Genomic DNA, 12,581 nt, shown 5'->3' with positions numbered 1-12,581 from the left:
GAAATAATTGAAAATTTGATGAAATTTTGTTGGTTTTCACATTTTGTTTTGAAAAAAGTCACTCATTAGGCCTCGGCCTAGGCCCAAGTCTAGGGCCTTGCCTAAGGGTAGGTCTAGACCCAAAACTGTGGTCACAGCATGTCCCGAATATGATGCTGGCACCTCAGCTTAGGCCTAAATCCGAGAACAAGGCTTCACCTAGGCATAGGCCCAGACCCGATTCAGGAGCCGGGTTGTTGGTCTAGGCTTGGGTCAGATGCCAGGGCCTTGGCTGAGACTCAAAGGCCCAGGCCCAGAAACATTTTGTCGGAGAATGGAAACTTCCAAACCCCCACATATGGCATTCATTATGTTTCCAGTATCACACTTTGGCCTGATGGCTGGACATAGGCCAAATGCTGGGTCCCTGTCTAGAGGCACAGTGCCAATGCCTAGGCCTGGATCCAATCACAATGCCGGGGTTCAGCCTGGAGGCCTGTACCAAATGCTAGGGCCTCAAGCTTCTCATAGGTCTGACAAAGGGAACCAGCCTGGAAGCTGAGTCCCAATGCCAGAGTCTCGAGCCTGGCCAAGGCCCAAGCCCAGATCCAATGCCAAAGCCTGGCTCAGTGGCTGTGTCCTGAAATTAGGGCCTTAGCCCAAGCCCAGGCCCAGCACTGGGACTTAGCCTCAGATCCTCAGACCAGGCCCAGGTGCATTGCTGGGTCCCAGGCTGGAGACCCGGTTTTGACACTGGGACCTCAGCCTAGGCTCATGCACAGAAGCTTAGAGACCAGGTTAAAGAGGTTAGGACTGTTCAGCTTGGAGAAGAAACAACTGAGGGGGGATATGATAGAGGTGTTTAGAATCATGAGAGGTCTACAATGGGTAAATGTGAACCAGTTATTTACTCTTTCAGATAATAGAAGGACTACGGGGCACTCCATGAAGTTAGCATGGGGCACATTTTAAAACTAATCAGAGAAAGTTCTTTTTCACTCGGTGAACAATTAAACTCTGGAATTTGTTACCAGGGGATGTGGTTAGTGCAGTTAGTGTAGCTGGGTTTAAAAAAGATTTGGATAAGTTCTGACGGCGAAATCCTTTTCTGGCCCGTAGCGCAGTCCATAACGCAAATTTGAGGGTTGTAGTTATTAGCCGCGATAGCAGCCGCGCTAACACTGCGGCTGTTTCGCCGCACACGATAAACAGGTTCCCGCTTTACATATGCTCCGCCCCCAACTAGGCCCAAAGATTGGGCTGCACCACCTCCCAGCAATTTTGTGCACTGAAGGAGGGGAGATTAGGAGGCCCATCCTGTTACTGCTGGCACCCACACACGGAGCTGCTTGGTGCCATGATTTTAAATGGAGAATAACAAGAGGGTATGTTTACCAATTACTGCTTTACAATTTTGTCTCCACATTTTTAAACTTGAGGAATAAATAAATGATGTATTGCTACTATTTTCCTGCCTTCCTGTGCTTCAAAAATATAAGCAGGTAAAGATATAGGGCTAACTAGATATGCCTCAAGTCTAATCCAGTGAGCGTATATTCTATGAGCTTACACCAGAGGAAAATAGCCTTCAAACATACACTGCAAAAATAAAATTTTATATTAGGGAACCCAGTTCTGCAGATACGTTAGGAGAAATTCCTGTTTTAAAGCTAACACAAGCTTTCTTGCCCTTCCAAATAAATTCCAAAAATTATTTTTGTAATGTATAAAGATATGCATGAGGGCAGGGAGCTGAAAGAACAAAAGCATTATCTGAGGTAGAATCACCATTTTGATCACATTAATTCTCCCAGCCACGAAATTGCCATATTTTTCCACTTGCCAAATGTTCTTTAATTCTTCCTAGTGCACAGCCATAATTCAGTTGATACCAAAATCCAAGACCATATGGAATCATTATCCCTAAATATTTAAATTTAGTATTTACCATGATATATTAAATCAGATCAAAAGCCATACCTCTCATGCTTATCTTCCAAGAAATCAAGGCATAATTAAATATTTCAAAAACCTAACTGAAAATCCTGAAACCATACCACATTTTCTAATCAATTTCATTAAGAGCAGAAGGGAAAAGTGTATCTGCCAAATATATTATCTGCACATAAAAATATTAAATATGGCTCAACTTCCATTGTAATCCCCTGAACTTCCTTCCTTACTCTTCTGAAACAGCAAATGGCTCTATAGCCTATGCAAATAATAAAGATGACAAGAGATAACCATGCTATGTATTCTGTGTCAAAGAAAATGATAAAAGACATCCAACCATTAACCTTCATAGATGCCAAGGAGGCAAAATAAAATGCCTTAATGCAACTGATCTCCAAAACCAAATATTAATAATACTCAAAATAAATAGGACCAGTGTGTCTTATCAAAATCTTTTTGGTGGCATTTGAGACAATTAAAGGCTTAGAAATTGAATCCTTAAGAGAGTATAAAATGTTCATCAGACAGTCTAACATTGTCAAACCCATAACACCCTCTAATAATCTTGGGGCCAATGCACAAAATAAAGCAAAATAAAATGTTCAGTGCCCACTTTCCTAGTGCACCCCCAAGCACCTTTCTTGGGGGTGCCATGCAATATTTTAATTAGGGGTTGCATTGTCAAGGAGGTGCTAGGGTCGATTGAGTGCCCCTAGTGCCTCCTTCACACCTGACGCCCGTGAGCGGTCAGCTGTCCATGGTTGTCTGCTGGTTTAGAAAGCCGACACTGAATTTATTGGTATCCATTAGAGATGTGAATCGTGTCCTCGATCGTCTTAACGATCGATTTCGGCTGGGAGGGGGAGGGAATCGTATTGTTGCCGTTTGGGTGTGTAAACTATCGTGAAAAATCGTTAAAATCGTGAGCCGGCACACTAAACCCCCCTAAAACCCACCCCGATCCTTTAAATTAAATCCCCCACCCTCCCGAACCCCCCCAAAATGCTTTAAATTACCTGGGGATCCGGCGGTGGTCCAGAAAGGCGGCGGTCCTGAACGGCCCCCTCAATAGAATCGTGTTGTCTTCAGCCGGCGCCATTTTTCAAAATGGCCGCCGCAAAATGGCGGCGGCCATAGACAAAAACGATTCGACGGAGGAGGTCGTTCCGGACCCCCGCTGGACTTTTGGCAAGTCTTGTGGGGGTCAGGAGGCCCCCCCAAGCTGGCCAAATGTTTCCTGGGAGTCCAGCGGGGTTCCGGGAGCGATTTCTTGCCGCGAATCGTTTTCGTACGGAAAATGGCGCCGGCAGGAGATCGAGTGCAGGAGGTCGTTCAGCGGCGGTCCGGAACCCCCGCTGAACGACCTCCTGCAGTCGATCTCCTGCCGGCGCCATTTTCCGTACGAAAACGATTCGCGGCAAGAAATCGCTCCCGGAACCCCGCTGGACTCCCAGGAAACATTTGGCCAGCTTGGGGGTCCGGAAGGACCTCCTGCCGTCGAATCCTGTTGGTCTATGGCCGCCGCCATTTTTCGGCGCCATTTTGGAAAATGGCGCCGGCCGAAGACAACAAGATTCAGTAGCAGGAGCCCGTTCCGGACCGCTGCCATTCCGGACCGCCAGGTAATTTAAGTCATTTGGGGGGGGTTCGGGGGTGGGTTTTAGCGGGTTTTAACGATTTTAACGATATATCACGATATTTTACCCCCCCCAAACGGCAACAATACGATTCCCTCCCCCTCCCAGCCGAAATCGTTAAGACGATCGAGGACACGATTCACATCTCTAAAAAATACATATTTTAATCTTTCTTTCCTCCTATATAAAGTCAGAGGATTATAGAAATTCAATATTTTCTGCTTTACTGTATAACATTTTGGGGTGCTCAGAAATTAACACCTGCTCCAGACAGGCATTTATATCTGATCAAAATATGTGCATATTGGATGCATTTTTTTTTTGCAATGGGAGTGAATAACTAAAAGCAATATTCACATGCATTTGCATGTGATGAGCGCTATTAGTTTCCCAGTGTGTTGGATGTATGTTGCGGAGGCACTAATCCTCTTATAGAATAAGGGGATGTGCATGCGCCTACACAACCCACGTCCAATTGCATCAACCCCCTTGTTTGTGTTATGTGACAGGTGTTTTAGTGTGCCCTTGGGCCTCAGCCCGACCCCAGATGGTAACCAGGACTGAACCAAGGGTTGACGGTGTGTTCCACCATGGCTGACGGTCTTACCCTCTGCCAGGCCGGCAAGCTCCCATGGCCAACAACAGATGATGTTGGAATGTGAATGGTCCTCCGACCATTCCAAGCCCTTTTGGACCTGCTGCATGGAACAGCATGGAGCAGCAGGCCTGGACTGAGGTCGAGAGCAGACGGGACTTGACACAAAGAAATAACAGCAGGATCGATGCAACGACATCGCGGATGAAGACATGACACTAGGATCGATGCAATGGCATCGCGGACGAAGTCTTGACACCAAGGCTGATGCAGATGGCATCACAGATGAAGACTTGACACCAGGATCAATGCAACGGCATCGCGGACGAAGATTTGACACCAAAGCTGATGTGAAGACATCACGGACCAGTGGTCGATGCGACGGCATCCCGGACCAGGATCGATGCGATGACATCAGGAACAAGACATGATGCCAAGAGTGATGCAACGGCATCCAGGACGAGACGAGGAACTGATGAAGTCCAGACGAGATGAGAAGCTGGGTGGAAGGACATTGGCTCTGTTTCTCAGTGCGCCCTACTCAGCCCACCCACGGGACTGAGTCACGGACCACCCTGTCCCACTGCGCGCCCTACACAGCCTGAGGAGACTGGTCACGGACCACGCTGGAAGTGGGACAAGTGCAGGGAAGGATCCAGTCGAAGCAGAACTCCAACGACGGAGCCGATGTCGTCCGAAGCTCCACCAACGGCTGGCAGGACATGACGGCTCAGGAGCACAGGACATCCATCCATCTGTAGGCTAGACCATACTTGGGCACAACATCATCCGAGGGCCGCCTGGCCTACAGGACCAGAAGGCTCAGGAGCGCTGAAGACAAAGACACAGAAGCAGGACATCAAGGAACCTGGAACACCAGGAAGCGGAGGATCAAAACGAGACACCAGGACACCTGGACGAGGACTTCAGGCACGAACATGACTTGGCATGACGAGATGAAACAACAAGAACTCCATGGAGGAGACGAAGAAGACCTGACGGAGCTCTGGTAGGCAGGAGCCTCCAGAGTGAAGCAATTCCGATGCAAGGCAAAGACGTACTGATGGAGCAGCCCTTTTATAGGGCTGAAGCAGGAAGTCCCATTAAAGGTGGGGCCAGCACACTTCCTGTGCCTGACCCTTTAAATTCAGTGAAGAGGTGCACTCCGGTGCCTAAGGGAAGCAGGGAGAGCTGTGCAGGACTGCGGACAGTAGCCTGCACCGACGCACTGCGTGCAGAAGAGGCAGAGCTGGCCTGAGACGCAGGCCCCGACGTCGGCAGTGGCTCCCGCTGCTGCAGGAGGCCCCGAGAGCAGCTCCAGCCGCCAGGTGAGACCGAGGCTTGCGGTCTAGCGCCACGAAGATGCAGAAAACGTCGGCGGCGATCCCGGCTGCACAGGGGAGACAGAAAGTCTGCGGCCGCGGCCACGGTGAAGAGGACAAGTCCGGGTGGCCTCCAGGCCACAGGCAGCAACAAAGTCCGCGGCTCCGGCCGTGCTGGAAGGCCCGACGTCAGCGTCCCTGCCGCGTCGGGTAAGGAAGCAGCGTGGGTGAGTGAACCTGCTCGCGGGGAAACCCGCGGGCAGCAAATTCATAACAGTTTGATCAGGATGCACTAACCTAATAATATAAAACTCAATTTAAAAGCATAATAGTTTTGAAAATACTTTATAATCAGCATTTAATGAAAAAAAATTGGTCTATAATTGGCACATAACAAGGAATTTTTCTCCATGTTGGGAATTACAGAGATGGAAGCATTATTAAAGGAATTAGATAGGCTGTCCTCTAAACACTTCATTAAAAACTTCCAACATAACTTGAGCAAAACAATCTATCTTGGTTTTATAGAGTTCTGCATTCTGGTCCCACTGCCTTATTATTCTTTAAACTCGTAATCCCCCTTTCAGCTTCCTGTAAAGAAAAGTGCCTATTAATCGACATTTGTACCTTGTCATTCAATCTGGGCAAATTTAGGACTTCTAACCACTTAGATATATAATCCTGTCCACTGAAAGCTGTGAGGAATATACATTTTTATAGAGCTCAGGAAAACATTCTGCCATTTGCCTAGAAATGGTAGTTTCACCCGACGACCTGATTTAATTTTATTTATTTATTTATTGTTTTTATATACCGACATTCGATCTCAATTTAGATATCACACCGGTTTACATTCAGGTACTGTAGGTATTTTTCTATCCCCAGAGGGCTTACAATCTACGTTTTTGTACCTGAGGCACCTTTCCATTACCATAATAATTTATTTAGTTTACTTGCATGCTCATAAAAGTGCCTTTTTGTTAGCCTCATAAAATATGCTATGTAAAAGCTCTATAAAGTATTCATTTCTGCCCTGAAATATATTAAGTTTTGTAAACTATTATCTCTTTTATAATGTTTATACACAGCTTCCAACTTTATCATCTCAGCTTTTAGTTAAACAATTTTCTCTTGCCTCTGCTTTTTTAAATTAGTATTATTTACTATATTTTAGCAGTGTATCCTAGCAATAAATCTTGTTAGAAATCAACAATGAAATACCTTAGTATACGAGGTAAATTTATTTTAAAAAAATTTAAAAAAATCCCAATGCATATCAGTCTATAATGAAAGAGGAATCCAATAAAAAATCCTGGAAAATAACTAAACAAAATAACAAAGCTTTACTAGTGATTGAACCAATAAAACTAGCAGGTATGATCACCACCATCCACAGAAATGAGACAATAAGGATGGCATCAACAGGCCTACAGTTCACAAAAACAAAGTCAACTGAGAGATATTTGATATCACATCTACATGGAAAATTAAGCCAAAACTGACCCTCTCCCACCTAAGTTGTAATAATCAAGGACTCATATATCAAGATTTATCATTTTGCTATAAAATTATGAAATATAGTGCCTGCAATATAAAAGGGGGATGGTTCGGGTAATTTTTCTGATACCACATACTGAAAAGTATGCATTTTGGGATGCTTGGGCGAGAGAGAGAGAGAGCTCTTTATAAGGAGCTTATATAAGTAAATTATTTATACCACTGTAAGAGGGGCAACTATAACTTGGGGTGAGGTTTTGCTGGTGGTCTCGGTTTAGGGGGGGCAATTTTACATGTACAGTAAGAGGTGTGAACAGCTCAGTACACATCAGTAAAGATTTTATGCGATTTGGAGTGATGAGATATACACAAAGATGAAATTTAGCAGCTAGGTAGAGAGTGCATCAAGCCAGGTCAAGAGTACATTGTATTTACATGCACAAGTGTGTGACAGGATCCCCTACCATGTATCTTTACTTCTACTATAGATGGTATGTAAGTCCTAAAACAAAAAAATATAGGTTAGGTAGCAGAGTTTTAAAGCTTGGAGCTAAAAGGGTAAAAGGAAGGCTATTTGATTTGGGGGAGATTAGGAAGTCCTATTCCTTACCTGGGCAAACTGGGAATGAACTGGGAAAATGGCCAATTGTGTTTGTGTGCATACCTTATAAAATCACCCCACTTACATGCTACAGGTGACATTTGTGTGCACTTGTGCATGTCTATGTAAAATTACACACACATGTATATGCGTATAGCCTATTTTATATCATGAGTGTATATACGCGTATATGTTATAATATGGTCGCATCCTTTTGCATGAGCTGTCATACACATGTAGATGTGCACCCACTCACTGGTTTTAAAATTCACCTAATAAATGGAACCGTGCATACTTCTTTGAAAGTTAATATATTACATGAAGGAAGACCTAAACAAGGAAAGAACAAGAAGCATAGTCCTAAACCCAGATAAATTAATTTGGATTAAAAAAAAAAAAATCTTCCAGTACATCACATTATTGTTTCAGTATCCCTTTCAATTCAGACACCTAGATCAAACTTAGAATCTTCTTATGGTTTATAACTAACAATTAACAATGTGTATCAGACAGCTATTGCTCCTTATCTTGACTTTTGTGATATATCTATAGCTTATTTGTAACATTTATTTGAAAATGTACTGTTTGCATATTTTCCCATTTATAACTCACCTTATTTCAGACAAAACCCAATGCTGTTCATGACACTATATAACAATTCAATCAATAAATGCAGTAAAATCTAAATTTTACAAAATGCTGCAGCTAGAATCCTCACTGGAAAAAACAAAAGAGATCACATAACAGATACGCTTGCCACCCTACATTGGCTTCCCATAGAACGAAGAATACAGTTCAAAGTACTGTGCTTAGTACACAAACTTATCCACGACGATAAAGCAGAATGGCTGAACACAGCACTTAGAGTACATGTCCCACACAGAAATCTAAGGTCAGCAAACAGAGCACTCCTTCCCATTCCATCTGTGAAAACCGCAAGACTTACCCAAGTAAGGGACCGAGCACTGACTCTAGCCGGTCCCATATTATGGAACTCCATGCCCCTTGACCTTAGACTCCAGAGCAATCACAAACTTTTCAAAACACAGCTCAAAACCTGGCTTTACATACAAGCCTTCAAGAAAGAAAACTGATGCAGGCAATTAATCAAGGATATGCGGCTTAAAAGCACCGAATGCCTAATTTAATGCTCCTTACTGAATTAGTTCAACCTATTTTAACTGTAGTCAACCATCAGGACATATTACCATGAAACACTCAATCCCCCAATTAAATGCCTTTTTGTTACCGAAAACTAATGGCACCACCTATGTAATGTACGACCCATATTTTTTTGATACAGGTGCCCTATTGTAAACCGTTATGATGGTGAATAACTTAATGACGGTATATAAAAACTCCTAAATAAATATGATTTCATTATTTCCATATTGTATATATATCCCATAGTTTTGCAAATCATACACATATTTAACAAAACTGAAAGTAAAAAGAAGACCAAGGCATGACTTACTTACTCAGCATAGCAGTCTTTTCAAAATTGTTTTCAGACATTATTTTATTTTTAAGAGGAAAAGCATTGATGCATTGTTCAAGGCTTTATTCATCTGCAAGAACCTTGTATAAAGTTGTTTTTCATCTGCCATCAATCATTCGATGATTTCATCTTGATGCTTGTGAAGTCTTTTTTATATTACACATACCTCAAGTGTAGCTTGAACAAAAGGTTTCAAACTGCTTGAGTGCAAACTTCTACGCTCTCTCAGTTTTTCATTTCAAAGGGAAATATTGCAATCACTACTCACTGTTGCTTTTTATCAAGTATCCTCATTGTTGGAGGGCAAGTTGATTTGCTTCTCTTCTAGAGATGTAATTCAAAGTACAGAACCATACTATTTCTTTGAAAGGCTTGCTAATACAGCTCTTCAAAGTTCAAAAGGACAATTTGTGAGAAAAAAAAACTACCATGGAAACTACTTTGTCAATCTTTTCTATAAAATGTAAACTCTATAATAGGCTATGCTTAGAAGTTATGCATTTTTAGAGTTATACTAGAATATTACTAGAGGATAACAATGGGATTACATTTAGGGTGATAGGGCTTCCTTCATGCATATACAGTATTAGCTGAAAATATTTCTTCACACTTCTTCATATGATAATTCTCTTTCTCTTTTAGACCTGTTTATGGGGTTGGTGATCTGAAGTGCATTAGCCCTAACATGTGTTTTTAATGTGTGTTAAAGTTAACACTAGCAAATGCGCAGATCAATGCTGTGGCTAATGTTTGCTTTAGCACAACTTAAACAGTTTTATTGTAATATCATTAATCTTAAACTGGGCCTGCATTAAACCATGATTTAGAAAATAATGGCGCTGGTCGCACCTGTGGCAGGTGCCAAAGTGACATCACTTTAGAATCAGCTTCAAAGTGACAAGCAATATTTTTAAAGCTACCATCAGCCAGGGCAGGAGCAAGTTGGGATTGCCCCTTGTACCTTATACTTCTGGTAGCTCCCAGGATGGGGGTAGATGTAGGCCAAGGACCTCACTGACCCTGATATTTGATCCAATGGGAGGATGGGGGTATTAGAGGTGCCTGGGGGGGGGAGCACTGCTTGAACTTGACTATGCAAAACCATGTGAACCCAGCACCCTCATCTTCTTTTGTGATGGGGAGGGAAGGTAGGATGTGGTCAGAGATGGCTGTGGAGGCTATGATTTATTTATTTATTTAGGAGTTTTTATATACTGAAGTATAGCTAGCTGCCTTCACTCCGGTTTACATATACAACTTCATACAATTAACAGTAGCTTATCCATTAACTATTTAGTACTTTTGACATCAACATTTATATACGGTATACGGATACAACAATATCTTATGATTAACAGTAGTTTAACCAATAACTATTTAATACATTTGACATCAACTTTTATAAACAGAATAAATCAGTGGTTGAGCTATGAAAATGAGGTGAACGAGCCTATGAAATGTTCAATTAGACTTTCAGAAGTGAACCAGTATGAGAACGGTCTATGTAATGGCCTTAGGAGTGAAATTGCATAACTGAAAAGTCATGAATTAGATAAGTTATGCAATATTAACCAATACCATCTTTGAACGTTTGGCTGAATATCCATGTTTTGAGCTCTTTTTTAAATGATGTAATGTTACTTTGTGAGCTCAGGTGTTCTGGAAGTGAGTTCCATAATTTCGGACCAGCAACGGAAATGGCTCTGTTTCTTGTGGTGGAAAGTTTGGCTAGTGGGAGTGATGGTATGATCAGCTGTAATTTACTTGTGGATATACCGGTAGTTGTACGTTGAGATCTGTGTATATGTATGACGTTATCGAGGGCTGTGTTATCAGCTTTATAATTTGTATTGTGTAACATTGTTAGAATTTTGTATTCAATTCTTTTTTCAACCGGAAGCCAATGTAGACTTTTGAGCACGGGGGTGATGTGGTTCGATTTATTTTGCCAGTTAGGATTCTAGCAGCAGCATTCTGTAGTAATTGAAGTGGTTTTAAGGCTGTTTTAGGGAGACCTATCAAGAGTGAGTTGCAGTAGTCAAGGCTGGTGAAGATAAGAGATTGTAAGACTGTCCTGAAATCTTGGTGGTGAAGTAGTGATTTTAGATGTTTGAGTATATGGAGTTCTATGAAAGCCTTCTTTTGTTTTTGTTGTGATATGTTTTTTGAAGTTTAGTTCACTGTCGATTCAGATGCCGAGGTCTTTTACGTTATCTTTGAATTGGATACGTATGTTGTCAATTTGAAGGGGGGATGTAGTTTTTGATCTTGAGTTATTTCCTTCAATTAGGATGCATTCGGTTTTGCTCATGTTTAGGCATAATTTTAGGTGGTTTAGCATGTTTCTGATTGAAATAAGGTGAGAGGCTGTTATTTTCATTGCATCTTCGATGGTGGAAGTAATTGGAATGAGTAGTTGTATGTCATCTGCATACATGTAGTAAGTTACGCCTAGGCTTGATAGGAGTTGGCATAGTGGGAGTAGATAAATGTTAAAGAGTATGGCTGATAAAGCAGAACCTTTTGGCACTCCAGTTTCGAGGGGGATGGCTTCTGATGAGTAGTTGTTGATGGAGACTTTGAAGTATCTGTCTTTTAGGAAAGAAGTGAACCAGTCTAGGGTTTTGCCTGATAGGCCTATGTTTGCTAGTCTAGATATTAGACTTTTGTGGTCTACTGTGACAAATGCAGCGGATAGGTCAAGGAGGATTAGTAGATGGGTTAGATTGTTATCGAAACCTCTTAGTATGTTGTTTGATAGGTTTAGCAGTAGGGTTTCTGTGCTGAGGTTTTTCCTGAAACCGTGTTGGTTGGGATGTAGAATTTTGTGGTTATCGAGGTATTCATTGAGCTGTTTCAGGGCCGCTTTCTCTGTCATTTTGGCTAGGAGGGGTAGGTTTGATATTGGCTGGTAGGTTTAAGTTGCCTGGGTTTAGATTCTTCTTCTTTATTATTGGTTTGATTGTTGCGAGTTTTAGCTTTGTGGGTAACTCACCTTCTTCGAGGGATTTATTGATAATTGCTGCTATTGTTGGGGTTATGGTATGAGCAATTTCCTTTAGGTCTCGAGTGGGGATGATGCCGTGTTTCCCCGAAAATAAGACAGTGTCTTATATTAATTTTTGCTACCAAAGATGCACTAGGCCTTATTTTCAGGGGATGTCTTATTTTTCCATGAAGAAGAATTCACATATATTGTTGAACAAAAAAATGAACATTTATTATATTCTGAATAGTTGTCTGGTTATGCTGGCTTGTGATGACAACTAACTGTGAATCCTGCAGGGTAAAAAATCACAGCTGCATGCTCTGGTGTTCTGTGCGACGGGCATGCTCTCAAATAAAAACTTTGCTAGGTCTTACTTTCGGGGGAGGTCTTATATTTAGCAATTCAGTAAAACCTCTACTAGGTCTTATTTTCTGGGGATGTCTTATTTTCGGGGAAACAGGGTGTCTAGGTCATGGCGTACTGGGTTTATTTTTCTTTGTATTTTGTCTG

Source organism: Rhinatrema bivittatum, chromosome 5 (assembly GCF_901001135.1).
Source record: "Rhinatrema bivittatum chromosome 5, aRhiBiv1.1, whole genome shotgun sequence".
In the NCBI taxonomy this organism is placed as follows: Eukaryota; Metazoa; Chordata; class Amphibia; order Gymnophiona; family Rhinatrematidae; genus Rhinatrema; species Rhinatrema bivittatum.
Note: the sequence above shows the minus strand (reverse complement) of the source record.